Source organism: Pelodiscus sinensis, chromosome 13, assembly GCF_049634645.1.
Source record: "Pelodiscus sinensis isolate JC-2024 chromosome 13, ASM4963464v1, whole genome shotgun sequence".
Lineage (NCBI taxonomy): Eukaryota > Metazoa > Chordata > Testudines > Trionychidae > Pelodiscus > Pelodiscus sinensis.
Window position 1 is genome coordinate 24,719,330 of NC_134723.1, and position 11,577 is coordinate 24,730,906.

Here is an 11,577-nt window from a genome sequence, read left to right on the forward strand (position 1 = left end):
CAATGTTCATTTAATAATTCCAAATGGGTTCCCTCCAACCACCTTTTTATTAAAAAGATAAATACATATTTGCAGAAGTGTCTAAGCATAATTAGCTCGAAGACCTAAACAATGGGTCTCTTCGGGGCCAATTTAACAGAGATTCAATGACATGTGAATTGATCAGAAGACAATTTTAGATGGTAAAGTAGTTGTGATTATTTTAATTCAAAATGTGTACAATGAATGCCAGAAGAGCAGAAAATAAGGGTAGGCATAGCAGGAAAATGAGCTGGCTTTATCATTTTCCCTCTTGATTGCCACATACCTTATACATTCTTGCTAGATGCTTTTTCTGCTACACCCATAACCTTTTCAGACCCCTCTCAGCATGCACCTTACCTCATTTAACACAATGCAATGCCAAGTTTGTACAACTGTCTCTTTTACCACTTACAACAATTTATGTCACTGGTGAATTTGGTCCAGAGCAGCATTCTTAAACTTTTTAAGACCAAGGAACACCAAACAATTTTTTTTATGAGGAACACCAAGGATTTTTTGTTGAGGGAAAAAAAAGGGTCGGGGGGGGGGGGAGGGAGGAGGAAGTTATTTAGAAAAAAAGGGTTGGGAGAAGTTCAGGGGGGAAAAAAGGTTGCCTGCCCCTTTAAGGCCAGCCATTTTGAATTCTGTTGTTCTCGGCAGCACACCTCTGACTGCCTCAGAACACAGTTTAAGAAACACTGGTTCAGAGGCTCCTAAGGGTGCATTTGGCCTTGTGTGTTGCATTATGTTTTGTGTTCTTTCTTCCAATGGAATGTCTCTCCTCCTAGAAATTAAATACTACCCTTACTCTTTTCTTTGATACTCACTTTGGACTTGGCAGCCATCTCTGTACAAAAAAAGTTTTTATAAGACTGTTATCTCCATCCTTAAATTGATCTTTGTATAAACAAGTAGCTTTGTGGAGGAGAAGGGGAAAATTCATCCACTGGTGCAATTTAAGGATCAAGTATTTAAACTTTAATTATCTGGCTTTCTCCTGCAATTAAAACACAAAGTCCAAATCAAAGCAAAAAGACTAGAAAACCTGAAGTTAAGACTCAGGCTTCATCCAAGTAACTAACATCTGAAGAAGTGGGCTGTGCCCACGAAAGCTCATGATACCTGTTTTGTTAGTCTGTAAAGTGCTACCAGACCTTTTGTTGTTGTTTAAGTTTATCCTTTTTCCCAAGGTTCTGGTATGCATTTGAGAAGAAGGGATGAAGACCTCCTGTCAATCAACTACATGACTAATAGGCATTCCTAATACACATCATCTAGTGTCTGTCTGTAAATTCCATTTATTTTGAAGACAGGAAGAAAATACTAAGTCAGCATTATGGTTTACAAGCTCTTATGTGTAATGTGCAGAGGCATGTCTTTGGCATATGCCTTTGTTCTAATAAAACCCTGTCAGTTGCTGCAGTAACTTGAATAAACACATGTCAGTGCTCATATCAGATCTGGATGTTGTCCACATAATACATGTGAAAAGAAAGCACTTTTCACCCACCACAATAATTTCTGAGCAGCATGCCTTACATAATATAATTGTACATCAAACAGGGACACTTTTATAAAATTCAGCATTAAAAATCTACCCAGTTATATACCAGTGAAAATAGTGTGGGGAGTAGTGTTTTAAGATGGAAGTTCCCCTCCTAGCTTAAAGGGAACTTTAATTCTGGAAAGAATGTTTTAAAATTAATGCCTCTAAACATCAATCTATTTACTGATAAGCAACCATTTGCAATTGCTGCTTTTTTAGATTATATGGCATTTCTATACTGACCCCTGATTTCTTATGGAAAAGTCTTATAAACTTTAATGTGGATTAAAACTAATATCTTAATATTAATTTAAAAAGCTTAATTTCTATAGCTTTTTATAGTTATACAGGCTGAACCTCTCTCATCCGGACTCCTTGGAACCTGGTGCCGAACCAGAGAATTTGCCAGACCACAGGAGGTCAATATTGTCTAGCAGCATTGCCAACACTTCCACTGCTTGCTGGGCTCTTAGAAGACATTTAGGGGTAAATTACAGCTAAATGCCAGCACAGAACAGTGAGCATCAGGACTGATGTCTATAAACAAACTTTATGAGAAAACTTGGTCACACCCATGATAAGTGGGCATCCAGTTAACTAAAATGATGCCGGACCACAGATGTAGCTGGACCAAAGAAGTTCAATCCGTACTTCAGAATTATATCCTTGCATTAGAATTATCCATTTTCCGCAGGATAGCTGAAATACCCATAGGGCAATTATTTGCTAAAGCACATTTGCATAAGGAGCTCAATTTTTTTCTACCACCACAAGACATCTGGCAATAAACTAGCAAGAATAGTCTCTCCCCCCTATTCTATCAAATATGTATTTGAAAGCAGAATTTTACCCTATATGGTAGAATATGTTTCATCCCTGTCAATTTCATAGCCACAGATGGAGACATCATATACAAGATACTGATTTTTTTACTGAAGGATTAAGCAGTGAGCCAAGCAGAGCTGAAGATGAATGTTCCTCAGTAAGACAAATTTTGCTCTGTTATACCGGTGTAAGTCTTACACCAGAGTACCACAGCAGACTTTGGGCCAATGTACCTTCTTGACACATGGAGGAACTCGAATCTGACTTCAGCACAGCAAAGCCAGATTATCAGAGGCAACCCAAGAGCACATGTGAGGAGATAGGTAATGAATTGCCCTTTAGAAATTCCCCAATTCTGGGCCTAGACTAGACTGGACTCATCCTTCAGGTTGTTTTAACATGTTCAAGGTGACAACAGCAATTGGCTGTGCTACTATGGCTGATCTATGCCATCCATGGACACCAACAATGGTGGGTTATTCTGTCAGAGTGAAAGTTTCTGGAGTGGTGCAAAGCCGTCAAACGTTTGAGCCCATCTTTTTTCCCCCAAAGTAAACTACAGACTGTCTAAAATTATTCTTAAATTGTTTTCTGGATTTTCCCAACATCTTAATTGAACGTGGATGAGAAAAGTGAAAAGCAACTCATTAAAGCTTCAGATTCTAGAAAGTAGAAGCAAAAAAAGATCATTGGACAATTAAGTCTGCTGCCTTTTGCATGTTAATAGGCAGAAAAGCATTATGGCTTTTTTTTTTTTAATTAGGATTGTATTCTGTTCTCAGTTACACCTACACAATATAACCATCTTCAATGTGGCTATGTGGATGTAATTTAGGGCAGAATTTTTTCCTTTCATCTAATAATTTTGTTGGTTGTTTCTCACTGAGTTTAGAGACTAGCAAAAATAAAGTTTGTTTCCTTCTACTGTGTTTTCTCCAGCTGCGTGTTTTCTTGACTTTGCTAAAATAAGGTCTGAGCCTACATCAGAAATATCAATAGCTTCTATAGAACCATTGTTACCTTATCCTGAGTGCAGAAATGTACATATTTATACTGTGAGTAAGCAGATACTTATCTTTTAGTTTCTTTTCCTTTCTGGTTAAAGTTGCTGGAGTGACTACAAAGGAGACTGAACTCTTTTAATCCAGAAAAATAGGGCAGTGACAGCACATGCTTCCCCAGACTGTCACCTGCCAGTGCTCCTCTAATTTGCTTGAGTATGTGATAGAGTATGTGAGGGAGGATGTTTTCTCTAGCTCATAGGTCTATTAATTTCTTGGCCTTTTTTCAAGACTGCCAACATCTGGCTAGCTGGCAGAAACGGTGCAGTTTTTTTGTCACAGGACTCTTTTACATGGCATTTATTTCACACAGGCCTCACAACATACAGACAAATGGTAAAAATCTTTTGGTTGCGATCAACTGAGGTGTATTCAAATAGTACACAGTGCCAAGCTTCAGCAGCAGCTGAGCTGTCTCTCTCTCCTGGGTGTGGTTCACAGTCCCATGCAGTGGCACTTAGACCACTTGGACCAGAGATAACAATGAGTGACCTCTACAGCCTTAGCTGAGAGCCAGCTGGCTTATAGCTGAAGCTATAGAAGCTCATACTTTAAGTACCAGAGATCCCATGTTCAATTCTACCTGCAGGTGGTTACATGTGCCTATGTGTTTATAGCATGTCTCCCTCCTGACCAGGGGAAGGGATGAAAGCCACAAGAACCCTGGATCTGATTACCATCTCCAACTACCTTGGCAGTCCCACATCTTGCTATAAGTAGCCAGAGGTTGGGACAAGCAGCCCATATGTGACTATCTTTACAATACCTGCACAGTATAGTGTTTGTTTCCTCTCCCATCTCTTTTGATACCTGACTGGTTACTTCAGATTTCACATGATGTCTGGTTGACTTGTTAGTCTGTAACTCAGACAGGGTTCAAAAAGAACTAAATAAATTCATGTAGGATAGGTCTATCAGTGGCTGTTGAACAGGATGAGTAGGAATGGTGACAGGGGAGGGATCACTTGATGATTATGTGTTCTGTTCATTCCCTCTGGGGCACCTGGCATTGGCTACTATCAGTATACAGGATACTGGGCTAGATGGACCTTTGGTCTGACTCAGTATGGCCATTCTTATGTCCTTATCTCTGGGGTTCCTATCTTTGAGGTTGTACTGTACTTCTTCAGACTAAGGTTCACAGGGCCTGAAGGGACTGTCCATGTCTATTCCTTACAGAGAAAAATGTCAGCACCTAATATATAGCTGAATGCTTCCTTCATCTATTATGTATAGGTTTGCTCCTCATTATATTCTGGGCTGGTAATGGTTCACTGCAGATGAAGAATTAAGACATAGCATATGATTCCAACCGGAAAAACACAAAACATTTGGTCACTAGCTTTTTTCCAAAAACCCAACACAACAATCCATAGAAAGGATTAACTGCCACTGAAAGACTATGCTTTCAAAGAATGAGCCTGCTCTAATTGTCATCAGAAAAAAATACATTTTTATAGAAGAACAATTATTATTTTACTCAAATTAAAAAAAAAAAAAAAAGAAAAGAAAAAGATAGAACCTCTTAGATCTACTCTAGAAAGTCACTTTCCGAAATAGTTCCTTGCATAACCTCTGGCTCCTGCCACTTTCTCTACATGAGTAGTCCCTTAAATTCACAGAGACCCTTTGAACTCAGGGGGACTCTGTGCTAGGGATCTGAATGACTAGTCTACTATCCGATAAGCCAGGGGTTCCCAAACTTTTTGACACAGGGACCAGTAAATCCATTCACGAGCTTTTGGAGGACCGGTAACATTCATCTGCATATTTGCATTAAGCAAATGATGAATATTCAAATAAGTTGTTTCTTGTCCTCCCAAAGCCCCCAGTGCCAGCGTTAGCAAAGCTTTTGATACAATTACCCACAATATTCTTGCCAGCAAGTTAAGGGAATATAGATTGGATAAATGGACCGTAAGATGGACAGAAAGCTGGCTAGATCAGGGTTTCCCAAACTTTTTACTTTAGTTGGAACCCGTTTCTTTTCAGATCTGTTTTTCGCAGCCCAAAAATATAAACGCATACAAAAAAAAAAGAATAAAAAAAATGAATAAATTTTCAGTGTTTCACCCAGCTGCATCCTCCACCCAGCCTGGGCCAGGGCTTGGGAAACCCGGCACCACATGGGCACTCCAGGAGGCGGGAGCAGGAGCAGATTGAGGGTAGGGTATCTGGATAGGAGGGAGGGTGTGTGACTGCACATTGGGGGTCCCCCGTCTCCTGCACCCCAAAATGGCACAAACAGACTGCACCAGCCGGTGAAATAGAGGAAGTTTATTGCCTCTCCAGGATACAGCACAGCACAGATGTAATCTGGTCACAGAGCTGGGCTAGGATGCCTCAGGCCCCCCTGAGATGGGGGGAGACTGGGCCCCTTAGCTCCAGCCCCTTTCCCTAGGCTGTCTCCTCCATGCTCCCAGACCTCAACTAACTCCCACTCTTCCAGCCCTGCCCCCCAGCCAGGGCAGCATTCCACCCTCCTTTGTTCCTCTCCATGGGGGGTGTCTGGTTCAACAGGTTTGGCGTCACCTTTGCATAATGAGGTTTTCCCTGCTGGGTCTTGCTCCAGACAGTAGAAGTCACCACAGCCCAGCAAGTACCCCCACTACGTCACAGGGTGCAAGGAAGGGTAGGGTTTCCAGGTGTCCAGTATTTCAGGGTTTTGTCCGGGAAACATACTGAGAAATTACCAGATGTATAAAATGTTTGGTATTTTCTAATTAGGTACGTTTTATTAAAATAGAGCAAGGTGTGGGTACAGGAGCAGGAAAGGTTTATCAGTCCTTAGCTGTGAACTGCCTGGCAGGTAGATGTGCTCACGCAACCTGAGTGTGTCTACCTGCCAGGCAGTTTGCAACTACTCAAGGGAGGGTATGGTGGGGGGGACGGGGAGGGGAGGCAAAATGGAATCCCTGGCCAGACTCACTCGTCTGCCAGGGTCTGCATGTGCCTGGGTCAGTCCCGCTCCCCACCCCTTTCTCCTCCCGATCTCCCCAGTCCAGCCCTGCTGTCTCCGTCCAACCCTGCTTCCAGTGGCCGGTTCCCCCCGCCACCCACCAATCTCCTCCGGTCAGTCCCGCTCCCCCGATGACTCCCCCCATCCAGCCCTGCTTCCAACAGCTGGTTCTCCCGTCCTCCTCCTTCTGATCTTCCCCGGCCAGCCCTGGTTCTGCCGCCTGCCCTCCCCAATCTCTGCCAGACAGCTCCGCTGCCCCCAACCCTGCTTCCGCCGGCCACCCACCCTATCCTATCTCTGTGGGACAGCCCCGCTGCCTCCAACTCTGCTTCCACCAGCCGCCCGCCCAGATTTCTGCCAGACAGCCCTGCTACCCCCAACCCTACTTCTGCCGACCGCCAGCCCACCAGCCCTGATCTTCGCGGGACAGCCTCTCTGCTCCCAACCCTGCTTCTGCTGACTGCCCGCCTCCTCCCATCTCTGCGGGACAGCCCTGCTGCCCTCAACCCTGCTTCCCGGCAGCGGGTAGGAGGTAGCATGCAGGATTAGGCAGGGACTACGGTATCTGGCCTGAGAACAGGAGCAAGCTGGGGGTAAGTGTCTGGCTAGGGGGGAGGGTGCAGGAGCAGGGTGGGTGTAGGTGTCTGGCTGGAGGGAAGGTGCAGAGCAGGGTGTGGGTGGGTGTTTGGCCGGGGGGGAGGTGGCAGGAGCAGGCTGGGGGTACAGGGTCTCAGCACAGGGTGGGAGGCTGGGGGTGCAGGGTCTAGGCAGCACTTACTTGCTTTTGCGCTGCTGTCAGGCTCCCTGTCCCAGGCATGGCTTCCCCTCTGCTCCATTGACCGGATTCTGGCCAATGGAGCAAGGGAAAAACTTTCAAGCAAAGTGCTTGTGCACTGCTATTCCCCCAGTTGGAGGAGGGGGAATGCACAGACCCATTTGTGGCTTTGCTTCTTCCCCAATCATGCAGTAAGGCTTGGGGCTTTCTCCAGCTCCAACCCCAAGCACATAGCCAGCGCTGACTCCAATTTTGCACGGGGTGTGAGGCTGGAGAGCCAGTGCGGGCTCTCCATTGCGGGGAGTGAGCAAAGGGAGCTGAGCTCGAACTGTGAGTCATATTTGGCTCTTAAGTGGCCATATGTGGCCCACAAGCCAAAGGTTGCCATCTCCTGCCTTAGGATATGTCTAAACTGAGGATGCATTTCCACTTGCTGCACCAGAGAGGTCTAGTAAAGACCTGCTAAATCAAACACTGAGGGTGCCCCTAGTCGGCTCCAGTACTCCTTGCAGTTATGAGGAAAAAGAGGAGCATCTTTGAACAACAAAAGTTTTGTCGATTAGTTGCAAGTGTAGACATAGCGTTAGACCGTAAGCCACAAAGCCAACACACTAAGTGGGGAATGGCCTAATCTACTCAATGGGTGAAACCCGTGAGGGATCTGTCCTAAATTACGGATGTTATGTATCAGGTAATTGACTAATTGAATAGTAGATGCATTTTGCCCTACAGTCAGATGGGGACTTCAAAGGCAAAAGCGCTGTATGGCTCCTGGGGTCAGCTGGGGACTTCCCCGCTGGCCCTGGGCTCGGTGCAGCATTGCTGCTTTGAAACGCCACTGCTGATCCCAGAGTCCACGTGGCACTGACGCTTTGAAACACCACATACAGCCTAGGTACACCCCAGCTGGTCCCAGCTGCATGAGGATTTTCAAAGCAGCAGCGCCACATATAGCCTGGGGTCTGGCTTCAGGCTTCAAGTGGCATTGCCGCTTCAAAGTACCCCCTTTTCTTTCCCCCCACCCCTGCTGCCTCTGATAGAGGCAGCAATGAGGGGGAGGGGGAAAGTGACTAATCGACTATCTGATAAACATTTGACATCCCTATCCTAAACCCCACTCTACGCTGAGTTCAGGTGCTTCCTTGCAGGCTCAATTTAAGTTCTGCTACCAATTCACAACTGGGAATCGCTCTCCTGGAGTCAAGCAGTATACAGTGAAGCTGTTTCTTGTTAAAGGTGCCTGTCTAGTTCTAACGGCACATAAATTAGCAGAAGAAGGAGAGGAAGAGGAGGGGTCACTGACATTACATTTTTTTAGCCCAGTGTTTCAGAGCACTCACCTGGGATGTGAGAGACCCCCTATTCAAATCCTCTCTCCCTTTCTGCTTGAGGGGAGAAATGAAATCCCTATTCCCCATCTCTCACATCCCAAGCCAATGCTCTAACAACTGTACTAAAAGCTATATGGTGGATGAGAATCTCACATCTACCTCTTCTTTCAGACAGATTTTGAATAGAACCTGATCCAGTTGGTAGGCTATGAGTGGTGCCTGATCTGGTAGGCGTACACATTAGACAGGTGGGTAAATGCCTATCTGGAGCATAGGCAGGGGATAAGCTGAGTATGGCAGCAGTGCACATGCTCAGAGACACAGAAATTAGGGCAGCATTGAAACTTCAACTCTGAAAATGTAGCTGTTGTGTGAATTTAGGTACAGGTTGCACCTCTATAAACCAGGACACTCTGGTCCGGCAACATCTTTGGTCTGGCATGACCACAGATGTTCCAGGATCAGAGCATCCTGGCGAGCTGCAGAGGGGCAGGGAAGCGGGAGTCCAGTACGCAGCTCAGCTGGGCTGCAGGGGAGGGGTGGGAAGCCCAGAGGGGCGGCAGGAGAGGAGGTGGGGTCAGAAACAGGGGGGCAAGAAATGACCTTCCCTGATCTGGCAAAATCCCTCAACTGGGACCAGTCAGGAGTTTGTTGAATCATAGCCTAAAACTGAGGTACTTATGTCTGAAGTTTATGTACCTAAGTATCTGTGAATCTAGCCCTAGATCTCTATAAGATGGCCATGCTTGTCTGGATACATTAGATCTTGCTAAGAATATCAGCCTCCTTTTCAAAATTCTTCTCCATACTGTAAGGGATGGATTTACTGACAGCAAACATGCATGCTCTTGCTCTGATCAGCCCCGATGGCTATTCTAGCAGATATAACATTTCTCCCAAGGAATGTCCTGCCAGGTGAGTTAACACGAGAAAAGATGAAAAGGAGGGAATCAGTGGAGCCCTTTGGATTAAAAAAAAAAATGAAATGTGAGTTGCAGCTGAACTATACAAAACTTTTAAAATGCTCAAACCAAGCCAAAGATCTGATGATTAATAATGTTTTGGAGAAAGACTCCTTCAATCTTCCATCGATGCCCTGTCATTGTCAAAACTAAAGACATTTGTTCTGAAGTAAAGAGCGTCCCTACAGAGTTTTCAGGTGCTGTAATTAAATGTGTATTACACTTGAACCTCTGTACTCTGGGTGTCCCTAATATGGGATCACCCATGGTATAGAGGAGACAGAGGCTCTGCATGCTGCCCTCTCCCTCCCTCCAACTGGGGGAACAGCAGTGCACAGAGCTGCTTCCCCTGAAACTTCCTCCCCCCCAACAACTCCCATAGTGGCAGCAGTGCCTGGGAGTGGTGGAGAGGGAGGAAGCAAGTAAGCACCACAATCCCACCTCCTGACCCTGCAATATCTTTAATACCCTGTTTCCAGGGTTGCTGGATTAAAGAGGTTCAAGTGTACTTCAGAGCTTCAGTGTGTCCATGTGTTCATTAAGTAAAGAAAATGGAATAAGGGAAATCAGGGTTGGGGGAGTTACTGTTATAGCATTTTAAATTAAAAGCATTAACTAGTTTTCTATGACATACAAATTGATGGATATGGATATGCAGGTGCAATTACCTCCAATGGCACAGGAGTAGTATTATGTGCACAATCACTATCAGAGTTTGTCAAGCCACGAACAGTAAGGGTGCATTTTATATCTGAGTCAATCGGTCTCCTCAATGCTATGAATATTTGTGTTTTTAACAGAAACTAACATGCATTTGCTATCCCATTGTAAAAACATAGTGAAGACAGGACACTGTACTTTCACCAAAAAGCCAAGTTGGTGAGGTAAGTGTTGTGCTCTCTCTCAGCAGCACAAAAGAATGATGGAATAATTCATTTTAAAAATGTCTTTGATTTTGGCAACACAAAACAGTAAACTTATTGGAATAAAGATCATCACTGAAATGTACCATAAAAATATGTAGCCTATAACAGAATATAAAATTAAAAGGAAAAAAGATGTATGTAACAAATGAAGTATCAAATATGTGTTTCAATGTTTGCAGAATGAAGAATTACTTAAACAAGAATCTGTAACAAAGTTTCAATTAGTGTGTGTGGGAGGGGAGGTGTTACTTGAAGTCCAAAACAATATTGAATATTATAGAAGTGTACTTGTATACAGATTCTTTGTGAGAGGGAACAGTACACACACGTAGCTCGTGCACCCTAAGGACTCAGAAAAAGAAAAAGGCAAGAACCATCTGAAACCATTTATTTTCATGATTTTAGGGTGCATAAAGACATTGTCTTTTAATTCTTATGATTGCTGTGTATTTATGTTTAGTAAAAATTATAGTAGAAATTTACCTTTGCAAAGGATTCTATAGAAGATAGCATACTATCCTTAGGCCAGATTTTTAAAGGTATTTAGGTGACTACTGGGATTTTCAAAAGCATCTAGGGGCTTTCAACTCGGTCTTTAGTGAATAGTTATATACACAAGTGGTGATGTGAAAAAGCATTAGAGTGTTGCCCAAAGAGCCAAAATAAATTCACGAAGGGCATCTTATTATCAGATCAAAGGAAACTGAAGTAAATTTTGACACCAATCCAGAAAGTCAGCCTTTAAATCATATAATCCTAAGAAATACATTGTTGCGATTGAAAAGCAAAAATGTGGACTCAAAAGTTATCGTTACAAAAATCACACTAAAAACTGGAAGAGTTGATATTAGGAACATGTTTTCAGTGATTAAACAGCACCTAGTCCCCCATCTGCACCGTGTTTACAAACGTCAAGGATGAAGCGCAAAGACTCACCCTCTGAAGAAGTCAATGAAGGAGACCCGCCCAGTGGGACTTCACTTCTCATCAGGAAAGCAGAGGACCCAAGTCTGTCAACTGCCATGAGGCTTTAGGCAGCCCTATCCCCGCAGGAGGGGTTATTCTAACCGCCACTAGCCGGCCGGGGATCTGTACCTATTTTACCCAACCCGGTCCTCAGCTCAGCGCAGAACTGCAGCCGGAGCGGAGCTGCCCTGTCCAGGCTGCA

General features: G+C 44.3%; 1 protein-coding gene across 9 annotated transcripts in view; it reads right to left on the reverse strand.

Moving 5' to 3' along the window:
- The window catches only part of LOC102448049 (ligand of Numb protein X 2-like), a 54,222-nt gene that overhangs the window by 41,631 nt on the left and 1,014 nt on the right, over nucleotides 1-11,577 (reverse strand). The gene's annotated exons all lie outside the window — the stretch shown is intronic.